The following is a 12,115-nucleotide window of genomic DNA, read 5'->3' on the forward strand; positions in this document are numbered from 1 at the left end:
GTTTAATTGAAAGAAAGTCTTGAAAATCTTCAAGTTTGTTTAACATCCATTTTTTCTCATTCAAAAATATAGATAATTTTGCTGGATATGCTATTTTTTTTTTTTTTTTTTGCTGTAGGCCTAGTCCTTTTGATTGTTGTTTGATATGATTCTAGGATCTGCAATCTTTTATTGTAGCTGCTGATAAGTCTTGTACAATTTTAATTGTAGCTGCAGCATATTAGAATTGTTTTTTTTCTTGTTTCTTGCAAAATTTTCTCCATTCTGGGGGTTTTGAAATTTGGAAATAATATTATTGGGTGTTTTTCATAAAGGATTTCTCTGAGGTGGTGATTAGTCCTTTTTTCCTATATCTATTTTCTCCTCATGTTCTATCATTCAAAACAATTTTCTTGGATTATTTTCTGCATTATTTTGTCAAGGTTCTCTTTTTGGTCACAATTTTCAGGCAACTCAATTATTCTTATATTTTCTCTTCTTGATCTGTTCTCCAGATCTATTATTTTTCTTATAAGATGTTTCACATTTTGTTCTATTTTCTCATTCTTTATCATTTGATTTGTTATTTCTTGGTCTCTCATAACTTCACTGATTTCCTCTTGCCCAATTCTAATTTTCAAAGAATTTTTTTCATCTTTGAGACTGTGTACCTCCTTTTCTAGTTATTTAACATTCCCCCCCCCCCCCAATAATCTTGTTTTTCTTGGATGGCTTTTGTTTATTTATTTATTTTTAGTTTTGCCTCAATGTCTTTCATTTGATTTTAAAATTCTTTTTTGAGTTCTATACATTCTCTCTGGGCAGGGAGCCATTTCACATTACTCTTTGGGGTAGAAGCTTTTTTTTTTTTTTTTTTTAACTAAAGTATCCTTCTCTGAAGATGAACTCCCATCTTCCTTGTTCCCCTTATATGTTTCAATGGTGATGTACTTTCTTCTTTGTTCATTTTTTTTTAAATAAAAGATATTAGTGTAAGCACTTTTAATTGTAGGATGGGGGATAATGCCTCAAGCTTCCTTTCAGCTTTCCCCTCTGATCAGGAACCCCAAACCAAGAGTTCCCCCCTCTGCAAGTAACCATAGCCAGCAGCATCCCTGCCCCACTGCTTCTGCACTCATGGATGTGCTGGTTCCTTCTCACCCAAGGCCAGGTCTCTGTAGCACAGTTGGATCTGATGTTCCCAATCAGCCAAGGTTCACTTCCTCTTCCTGAGCTCAGACCAGACTTGACAGTCACAGATGTGAAAATTTGTGCAGTTCCTGCTGCGGATCTACTCATACCCAGCTCTCTGTAGTCTTCCCCAATTGATGTTTCTGCCTATCTAGCCCAGAGGTATTTGCACTTCAGACAGTTGAATCTCAGCCCTGATTCAGATCTTCTCCACTTGTACCTGGAAGGTCCTTGTTTTGTCCCAAATCTTCTTGGTTTTTCAGGGGTCTATATTCACCCAGAGGCTCAAATTTGTTCGGGAAACATTTCTAGATCTCAATTCCCATTTACATTTGCTGCTCCTAATTCCTTTGAGGAACTTAAGCCTTTTCTTTTAGGAAAATCAATAAAACAGCAACTTGTGGTCCTCAAGAGAATTAAGAAATGCAACCTTATAAGTATTGCTGTGAGAAACAAAACAAAATTAAGCAACAATTGTGAGGGAAATTGGGAGAACTTGAAATTTATCAACTGACTCTGCTCACCTCAATCCAAACTCTTATACCTTCTAAACTGAGTGTGAACATAGGGAATCATTGTTTTGCAGTATGACTTTGAGGTCCTGCAAGGCCATGAGCTGGCCAGTAAGGACTGCACTTTGCATTCTGGATTTTCTAGACTCAAAGGCCTGAATGTGCTTGAAAAGGAGGCTGAAGTGTCCCAACATGCACATGTACAGTGAGTGGAGATGTGTAGCTCTATTCATGGAATCTTGATGCATAATTCCCTGGGAATTCAGAAATCATAAATATAAAATATATTACAAAATATAAAATGAATTATTTTCTATTCATAAAAGAACTTTAAATTTTTTTTTCCTTTTCAAGGAAAACTGTTCACTTTCTTGGGTAATCAGGTCACTGAAAAGTTATTTTGTTCAGAATCCACACTCTGGAATGTCCCCTGGAAAGAAAACTTTGATAGGTTTCATTATTTCAGGAAGAGATGATAGTACATAGCTAAACATGAGGTTTAAATATACAGGTATGCATGATAATCTGATATGATTTGCTTCTGTTTTACTGCTTTCTGTTAATCCATTTGTTTTACTAAGGGGGAGATTTTTCTTTGACTAGGTTTTCATATTTTCCTTTTCAGAAATCAGGAGCCCTTCTGAATTCTTTCCTAGTGTTTTGAAAGGATGCACCAGAATATAACTTTTGTTGGGATTTGTAAAGTGAAGTATCCCATCAAGGAAATTAACAAGGTCAGGTACAAATCTTTGGGACAAAGGTAGATATTCTAGAAAAGAAGTACACAAAAATGTCTTGGAGTTTACATGGCAGGATACTTAGTATTTGACTCATGTACAACAGTGCAGAAGTTACTACTGGTTGTCAAAAGTTAGAAGTGACTTTCCATTAATTTTCAAATAAATAAATAAGTCTAATCCCAGAAATGCTGCATGGTCTTTGATTTCAATCATTTCTTTCACCTCACGCATAGTGTCTCTGAGGTGTTTAAATTTAACACCTGCTTGCAAGTTCCCGAAACAGCTGGTAAAGGTTGTATACCTGTTGACTAACTTGTCAATAGACCAAATGTCCTCCAAAAGGAAGTCAAAGAAGTTTTTTTGTTTTGTTTTGTTTTAAAATTTTGTTCGTTGCTTAATTTTGTTTTGTTTCTCACAGCAAGACTTATAAGGTTGCATTTCTTAATTCTCTTGAGGACCACAAGTTGCTGTTTTATTGATTTTCCTAAAAGAAAAGGCTTAAGTTCCTCAAAGGAATTAGGAGCAGCAAATGTAAATGGGAATTGAGATCTAGAAGCTTTTATCCTTGCTTTTTGGTTTGTATCACTTGGATTTTTTTCAGGTACCTGGACTTGTTTTTTTCTTTTGATTCCCATGTTTTCTTTCTGGGGCATTACCTTCTGAATTCTCGGTATCTGGCTCTTTATCCCCTTCCCTTTCATTGTCTTCACTGCTTTCTTAGCTTTATTCCTCCTCATTAGGGTTATTTATTGCTTGATTTATTACTTGATCTTCCCATTTTTATAAGAAAATAAATACGAATCAGCTTTAGAACAAAGCTATCATTTAAATCATCTGCTGACATTTGCTTTGGGTTATTTTTCTAATTTATTATTTATATATTTTAAACATTCTTTTGAAATTTTGAGTTCCATATCCTCTCCCTCCCTCACCACTAATTCTTTCATCCTCTTAAGAAGGCAAATAATATGTTATCAATTATACATATGACATTATACAAAGTATATTTCCACATTAGCCATAGTTTTTAAAAAGCAAGAAAAATGAAGAAAGTGAGGAAATTATATTTCAATTTATATTCAGATTTCATCAGTTTATCTGGAAAAGTATAGCATTTATTCATTAAACTTAAGAACTCACATTTATATAGGATTTTGAAGACTGCAAAGTGTTTTCCTTTGTCACATAACTAGCAAGCTGAAATCTGAATTTAGACACTAATACTATACTATCTATTTCTTCTCCAGACAAATTATGAGGGGCTCAGATGCCTGATTCAGATAAGTCTTGATACAGATGCAATACTGCTAACCATGTTGGTGTACACATTATTTGAGCAGGCTAGGATTCACATACTAGCATACTTTTTTTCCTCCCACTTAAAACTATTTTCTCTTCAATTACATAAAAGACAATTTCAACTCTTATTTTTTTTAACGATGAAAATACTATGCTTTAATCCACATTCAGTCCCCATAATCCTCTCTCCATATGCAGATGGCACTTTTCATCACAAATCTATTGGAATTATCTTGAATCACTGCATTGTTGAAAAGAAACAAGTTCATCATAGTTGATCATCACAATCTTGTTACTGTCTACAATGTTCTCTTCTCTTAGCCTGAGTTCATATAAGTCTTTTTAGGCTTTTCTGAATTTAGCTTGCTCATCATTTCCTATAAAACAATAATATTCCATTATATTCATGCATCATACCTTGTTCAGCCATTTCCCAACTGATGAATGAATATTCAGTTTCCAGTTCCTTGCTACTACAAAAATAGCTGCTATAAATATTTTTGCACACATGTGCATTCTTTCCCCTCTTTTATGATCCCTTTGGGACACAGACCTAGTAGAGGCACTGCTGGACAAAGGGTATGCACAGTGGATAGACTTTTGGACATAATTCCAAATTGCTGTCCAGAATGGTTAGATCATTTAACAACTCCATCAACAATGCATTAGTGACCCGGTATTCCCACATCTCTTCCAGCATTTATCATTATCTTTTACTGTCATTTTAGTCAATGTGGGAGGTGTGGAGTGATACTTCAGAGTTGTCTTAATTTGCATTTCTGTAATCAATAGTGATTCAGAACACTTTGTCATATGACTAGAAATGGTTTTAATTTCTTTATTTGACAATTGTCTGTTCATATCCTTTGACCATTTATTGATTAGGAAATAGCTTGTATTTTTATAAATTTGAGTAATTTCTCCATATATTTTAGAAGTAAGGCCTTTATCAGAAGCAGTGGCTGTAAATTTTTTTTTCTCAGCTTTCTGCTTCTGTTCTAATCTTGGCTGTGTTAATTTTGTTTGTGCAAAACCTTTTTAATTTAGTGTAATCAAGATTACCCATTTTACATTGAAATGTTCTTAACTTCTTCTTTGGTCATAAATTCCTCTTCTCCACAGATCTGAGAGGTAGACTATTCCTTGTTCCTCTAATTTGCTTATAGTATAATCCTTTATGTTTAAATCATGAGCCCATTTACATCTCACAAGATATCTCGTTAAGCATCTTACACTTCTACTCTACCTCACTACTAAATGGCCTCACACAATGATTCTCAACAATTTCAACTCTTATTTTTGCAAGATTTTGATTTCCAGATATTTTCTCCTTTTCTCCTTTCCTTCCTTCCTCCCCAGGATAGCAAAGCAATTTGACATAGGTTATACATGTACAATAATTTAAAACATATTTTCATATAGTCATACTTTTAAAGAAAGAAAGAAAAAAGTTAAAATAGTATGCTTTGATCTGCATTCAGTCTTCAGAGTTCATTCTCTGGAATGACACATTTTTCTTGAACAAGTTTCAACTCACTCCTCTTCCCTTATTTCATATGCAGAATTGCTCCTCCTATTCTGTATCCATTTGTGAACTCCAAAGCCCTTCATACCAACATTGTGTCTGCCACTCGAAATCTTCAGCCATAATTTTAATTCTCTTTTGGTACTCTTCCTCTTAATCCAAGTTGCTTCTTAGAAGAGCTGCTGTAAAAGTAGAATCAATAGTAATTTTTTGTTAATTGGCTAAGTGAAATGAAGAAGAAGGAAGAGTAAAGTATGATATCAAAATTTCAATGCTGCCATAATGAAGAATAAGTAAGCAAATTTTTGGTAGAGGAAAGAATGAGTTTTGGACATATTTATTGGAGATGTATGTGGAAAATGTATATGGAGATGTGCTGTAGACAGTTGGAAATGTGGGTCTGGGTTTCTGGTTAGGGCTAGAGACAGAGATTTGGGAGGCAGCTATATAAAACTGATAATTGAAGTTGTAAGGGTAAATGAGATTGATAAAGGAGAAAATTTAGACAGAAGAGAAGAGGGATAAGGAAAGAATCCTGGAGAATACCTACTTTAAGAAATTAGTATAGGGAAAAATAGCTTGTAAAGGAATAGGAGGAGATAGGGAGGAGGAAAAGTGGAAGGATATGATGTATCAGAAGCCAAGGAAGGATCATCTAGAAACCTACATTTCATATGAGCTGCCTGTTTATATGCTATCATCACTAATTCTAAGCACAGAATACTTAGTCATGAATAAAAATGAGTTGATGCAAAAATGCAAATTGAATGATCAGGTGGAGAGCTATGATGACATGGTAGTTTCATGAAGGTTTTAACTGAACAAAGAGCTGAATTATGCAAAGATGAGGAATGTTCTCTTGTTTACCAAAACAGTAGTAGGTACCTTGTGATCATCTTAGTAGATGATTTCAAGCACTGAGGTGCTGAGAAAAAGACAGGAGAAGGCCTGAAACCACAGAGAGAAAAATTAATACCAGGTATCTACAATAATGTCCTGTCTATGTTGGAAAAGTACTATATTCTTAATGCTTCTCAAATAGAGAGCTTTTCATTTTCATTTGAAAATTATAGAAGACTACTAGCCTTATTTGGCTTAGATTGTTGCTAGTGATGACAATAAGGAATAGTAGATTTATGATAAAAATATTTAAAGAAGCATTTAAAAGAACAAAGAGAGCAAAAAAAAAAAAAGGAAAAAAAAAGGAACAAAAAAGAGATCAACACATATTATAAGACTGGGTCTTGCTCCAAATTTCTCTTTGCTCTCCTCTGAAAACCTGAACTCTTGAGAAAAAGCCTATTCTCCTGCAGACAGCTATTGACAAAGCCATTGCTAAACTTGGTACATTAAGTGAAGAATGATCAAAGGCAGCACACTAATAATACATACTGAGAGACACTTTGATATTATGAATACACAAAGAGAGGAAATCAGCTTTTCAATTTTTGCTTGCCTCGTTTAGAAATGAGCACTATAGACCATTTTCCCTCCATGCTATCCCATAGATGACTTTTATGATTTAGGATAGGTTTATGATTTAAAAAATTTTTTCAATAGCACTTTATTTTTCCAAATACATGGTAAAGATAGTTTTCAACATTCATTTTTGTGTTCCAAATTTTTCTTCCTTCTTCCCCTTTCTTTCCTATCCCCAAGACAGCAAGTAATCTGATATAAATTTGCAATTCTTTTAAACATATTTCCATATCTGTTATGCTATGCAAGAAAAATCAGACCAAAAGAGGAAAAAATGAGAAAGGAAAAACTAACCAAACAAAAAATGGTGAAAATACTATGCTTTGATACATATTCAGTCTCCATAGTTCTTTCTTTAGATGTGATGGCATTTTTCATCTTAAATCTATTGCCACATTGTTGAAAAGAGTTGAGAAGATCCATCATAATTGCTCATTATGTAATCTTATAATTGTATACAATGTTCTCTTGCTTCTGCTTGTTTCACTTAGCATCAGTTCAGGTAAGTCTTTGCAGGCTTTTCTGAAATGATCTTGCTTATCATTTCTTATAGAATAATAATATTCCATTACATTCACATTTCATAACTTATTATGAAGTCTGGGTTAGCTCCCTGGAGCCTCAGAATCAGCCAGAGTCAGGATAAGCAAAAGTCCTTGGTCTTTAGGGGGAGAAGTGAAGGGGATGGACAAAACTGCCACGTGCTCTCCACCAAGCGACCTCCCTTCTCCTCGTCCTCCTCAAAGTGACTCTGGCTTGTCTTACTCCACCCCCTAATCCCTCCTAAGATTATTTGTATGCACCAATAGATCGAGCCATCACAAAATAGTGAGAAGGGCCATTTTCCCAAGCATATGCTAATAGAGTATTGTCCAATAGGAAATTAGTCTTAAGTGCTCGGTTATCTGATTCCAGTGCACCTATTTAGAGTTTCAGCCCTTTACAACTTATTCAGCCATTCCCAAATGATGGGTATCCACTCAGTTTCCAGTTCCTTTTTCACTACAAAAAGGGCTGCTATAAACATTTTTGCACATGTGGGTCCTTTCCCCTCTTTTATGATCTTTTTGGAATAGAGACCCAGTAGTGACATTTCTGGATCAAAGGTTATACGCAATTTTACAGCCTTTTGGACATAGTTCCAAATTGCTCTCCAGAATGCTTGGATCATTTTACAACTCTACTGACAATGCATTAATTAGGACAGATTTACATTTACTTCTTTTTGGATTTCTGTATTTCCCATGTGATTTTTATGACTAATATTAAAGAAATTGAATCAATTAATACTTGGGAGAATTATTTGTTTTCATCTTAGATGGCCAATATGAGGATATGGAACTTTTAATAAATATTCTACGGATCTGGCATAGATTTTATAAGGCTAGTGTTAAAACAGCTTCCATATCTAGGCAAAGAAAACTGTCTCATAGTGGCCTGTTATGGTGGTGTATGAGGATAATTGATTGTAGCCATAAGTGGGTACTTTAGGATTGGAGCATTCATGACTGTCATAGAAATAGATGCCCCATATTTAAATTATGTATTATACCATGTGCTACTCAGGATGTATATCTGTATGATTACAATTGCAAAAGTGTTGCTTAAGACAAAGTATTGATCCAGTCAAATAACTCTGAAGAAAAGGTTTATATTCGCTTATATAGTTATCTTTTTTTTTTTTTTTTTTGGCTGAGGCAATTGGGGTTAAGTGACTTGCCCAGGGTCACACAGCTAGGAAGTGTTACATGTCTGAGCTCAGATTTGAACTCAGGTACTCCTGACTTCATGGATGGTGCTCTACCCACTGAGCTATCTAGCTGCCCCCTACTGTTTGTTTTAATATGGCTGCTATTATTGTTGCTATTAAGATGGGGTCTCTCTAAATCATTCAGGCTGGAAATGAAGTGACCACTTTTTGGCTCCATCAAAGTAGAATAGGAACTTTGACTTATTCCAGTCCTTAACTAGGCAGTTATTTCCTCTTTAAGGAACCTAGTGGCTCCCACTCACCAGGACTCACCACATTATTTCTATATTTAACATGGACATCCAATTAGCTTAGTCCACTGTGGCTCAGAAGTCCTCAGTTCAATTGAACCACCAGCCTCACTGGTAGCAGGGATTAAAAGCATGTGTTACCATGGCCAGAGTTTTTTTTATTATTTTTGATACACTAATTTTCTTTTATTTAATTAATTTAGGAAATCTAAGAACAAATGTACAAGCAAAGACACAGGAAAAATGAATTGTTTAATATTCATAAAGTCACTATATGTCAAGTATATCAACAAAAGAAACAAATATATTTAGATTTTTAAGTTTTTGTTTTTTATTTTTTACTTCTGTGTTTTTTTTGGTTACTTGCCTAAGATAATATGATGTAAAGATAGTTAATAGGGATATAACTTGAGATGATGATTACCTTTAATGTCTTATGAAATTTTCCTGAACAGTGCAGGTGTAATTGTTAGAACATTTGTTTCAAAATGATGTAAGCAGAAAAAAAGTTTTATGAATGGAAAAAAAAAAGCAACAACTAGAAGGCAAGGGAGAGAAGGTATTCAGAAAGAGAGGGTAGTTGCCAATTGTGAAATGTTGCAAAGAGATCAAGGAGGATGGGAATTGAAAAAAAAAAAAGCCACTGATCTTGGTGATAAGGAGGTTATTGAGAGAACAGTTTTAGTAGGAGAGCAAAGATAGAAGTCAGGTTACCAGGGATAAGGAAAGAATAAGTGATAGGGAAGTTGAGTTATCAGATACAATAACTTTTTCAAGAAATTTGGAAGTGATAATAAGTTGAAAGATTAAATGGGATAGAATGGTGAAGAGAAAAATTATCATTTTAATTTTTTTTTAGGATTAGGTGACATTAAGATGTCTGTAGACAAATGGAAAAGCCAGTAGAGATCAAAAGACTGAAGATACATGAGAGAGGGTGGAATTTTGGGACCTTGCCTTAGTGAGGAACATAGAGATTTTTTTTTTAGACAAAAGGGAATGATGAAAGATTCTGAATTATGAGTAGGTGAGTGGAATTAAGGGAGTTCCTTTTGGATGATCTTAATCTTGTTAGTAAAACAGGAACTTCAGTTATCTCCTATAAATATTGGGTGTTATTGGGGTCTTTGGAAGAAAGAAAAAGATTTAGAATAGTTACTGTTTGACATAGAAAAGGAAATAAGAATTATATAGAAAGGGTGTTTTTTTCTTTTAGCAGAAGTGAGGTTCACTTAAGAATATGTACCATAGGATTAATTGCTTCATTTTTCAGAATCAGTCATTATTCAGACTTTCCTGAGATCTCAGGCTACTTTTGACTCATAAATTGGTCACGGCAATAAATTTTTCTTGTTTTTATCTTGGCTTTGATAAATCTTATTGCTCTGAATGAAAATTCCTGCCACAATCCCAATCATCCTTCCTTTCTGAGCCTTTAGTTGGAAGTTTCTGACTTGTCAGGCCAGATGGTCAGGAATGCCAAACCTGTTAGAAACATGTCTTAAAATGCTAGTAATACAATGAACCATTTCTTTCCTCCGAACGACTGATCATGTCTGGCTCCCATAATTTCCCCTGTAACAAAATCCACTTGGTCTGATAAGTTTCACTCTTATATTCTAGCTCAACCTGCCTAAGTAATGCAAGCACGGTTTCCTTGCTGCCAAAAGATGGGCATGTTACTATGCTGGATCAGACAAGTCAGTCAGGAAGCCATCCTGGACAGTCCCACAGATTCTGGGCTAGATCTAGTTCCCCTTGTTCTCCTCTAGGATCCAGTCTGGTATTCATTCACTTTCCTAAACAATTTAAGAGCTCACATGTCTAAATCAGATAAGGTTTGATTCAGATTTGGAATGCATCTTTGCTTTCCATGCTAATATATATTCTGCATGGAAGAAATTTTGTTCACAGATTTCTATATATTCTTGCTCTCATTCACATCTCAACTCACTTTTCTTCCCCCATTCTCATACAAAGGCTCACTGTTTTATTTCACCCATTTATGAATTCCTGTGTCCTCAAAACCAATCTTCTCTCAATCTAACTCTACCACAGTGTTGTATTTCTAACAGAAGATGATTCCACTGAAGTCTTGTGGCCAACATAAGTCAGTTTTATCATTCAAAATGTGAAGCTACCCTCTAGATCTTGAAAGAACGGGATTAGCTTCTCTGTAGTTACTGAGATGGAATAGTTTCTATAATGCTGCTGGAAAATTCCTATCTAAGGCCTTCTGAAATGGGCCTTTAGAAAGGGGAAGAGAGTGGCAGAAACTCAATATAATATACCAAACATATCCATACAAGGGAATCTCAAGGGAAATGAGAGGAACAGTAGTACCACTGGCTGCCTTCCCAGAAGGCTAGTAGGACTTTTAAGAAGCAATAGTGTAAACAGGAAGATAACATCCAAACATCATGACCATGTCTTGGGGCTATTCACCCAGTCTTTCTTTTTCCAACTACTAGAGTGGAAATGCTTGAGATTAATATGATTCCAGGGCCAATCTCAAAATATGCTTGCAAATGTAAGTACATGTCCTCTTTAAGCATTCTACCTGAATGCTTCCTCCCTCCCTCCTTCTGGACTTAACTGCTCCTTTCTAATTACATTTTAATCTGCAGGACTCTTAAGTACTGTATGCAGCTTGCTGTAGAGGGCCGGAACTCTGAAAAGTTATGCTAGAATCAAGGACAGCATGGTGCTTATGGTGATGTACTGGTTTGTGTGAAAATATAATGTCTGCACTAGCTCTCTGGAGGACCTCAGGATCGGCCTGAGTCCTTAGTCTTGGTGGAGGAGTGAAGGAGGCAGGACGGCCACCACCTGGTCCAAGATGGAGTCTGGCTTCTGAAGTCTGGAGCCTGAAGTCTTCTCTATGTCTGTGGCTGAGAGCTGGAGTCGAGAGAGCCTTCTGTGTCCGAGACTCCCTTAACTACCTCAGTACAATTACATCACTACCAGTGCAACCAGTACATCCCCTAAGCACCATGCTGTCCTTGATTCTAGTATACCTTTTCAGAGTTCTGGCCCTCTACAGCTTGCATCTGCAAAGCCATTCTCAGCCCATGTATTACACAAATTAATGATAGAATTGGGACTGCACCCCAGGTGTCTAGGCTCCTAGCCCAGGGCATTTCATTGTACCATACTGTCTCTGTGAGCTGTTTACATTAATTATATTATTAGGCAGTTCTGAATCTAAGGAAAGATTTCACAGAGATGAGATTTCATTTATCTCTCTTCACTTCTATTTTTGTCAATCCCATCAGAACAATTCATCTAAATTTGCAAACGACTATAATAAAATAGAATAGGTATACCCACCAACTATATATTCTTTTTCACAGCAATGTCTTTGATATATTTTATGTACTTTATTATAA

General features: G+C 35.3%; 1 pseudogene; it reads right to left on the reverse strand.

Moving 5' to 3' along the window:
* Window positions 1-2,086: 2,086 nt before the first annotated feature.
* On the reverse strand, window positions 2,087-11,788 carry LOC127544509 (nucleolar protein 14-like; annotated as a pseudogene).
* Between the last annotated feature and the right edge of the window lie 327 nt (window positions 11,789-12,115).

This window comes from Antechinus flavipes, chromosome 1 (assembly GCF_016432865.1).
Source record: "Antechinus flavipes isolate AdamAnt ecotype Samford, QLD, Australia chromosome 1, AdamAnt_v2, whole genome shotgun sequence".
Taxonomy (NCBI): domain Eukaryota; kingdom Metazoa; phylum Chordata; class Mammalia; order Dasyuromorphia; family Dasyuridae; genus Antechinus; species Antechinus flavipes.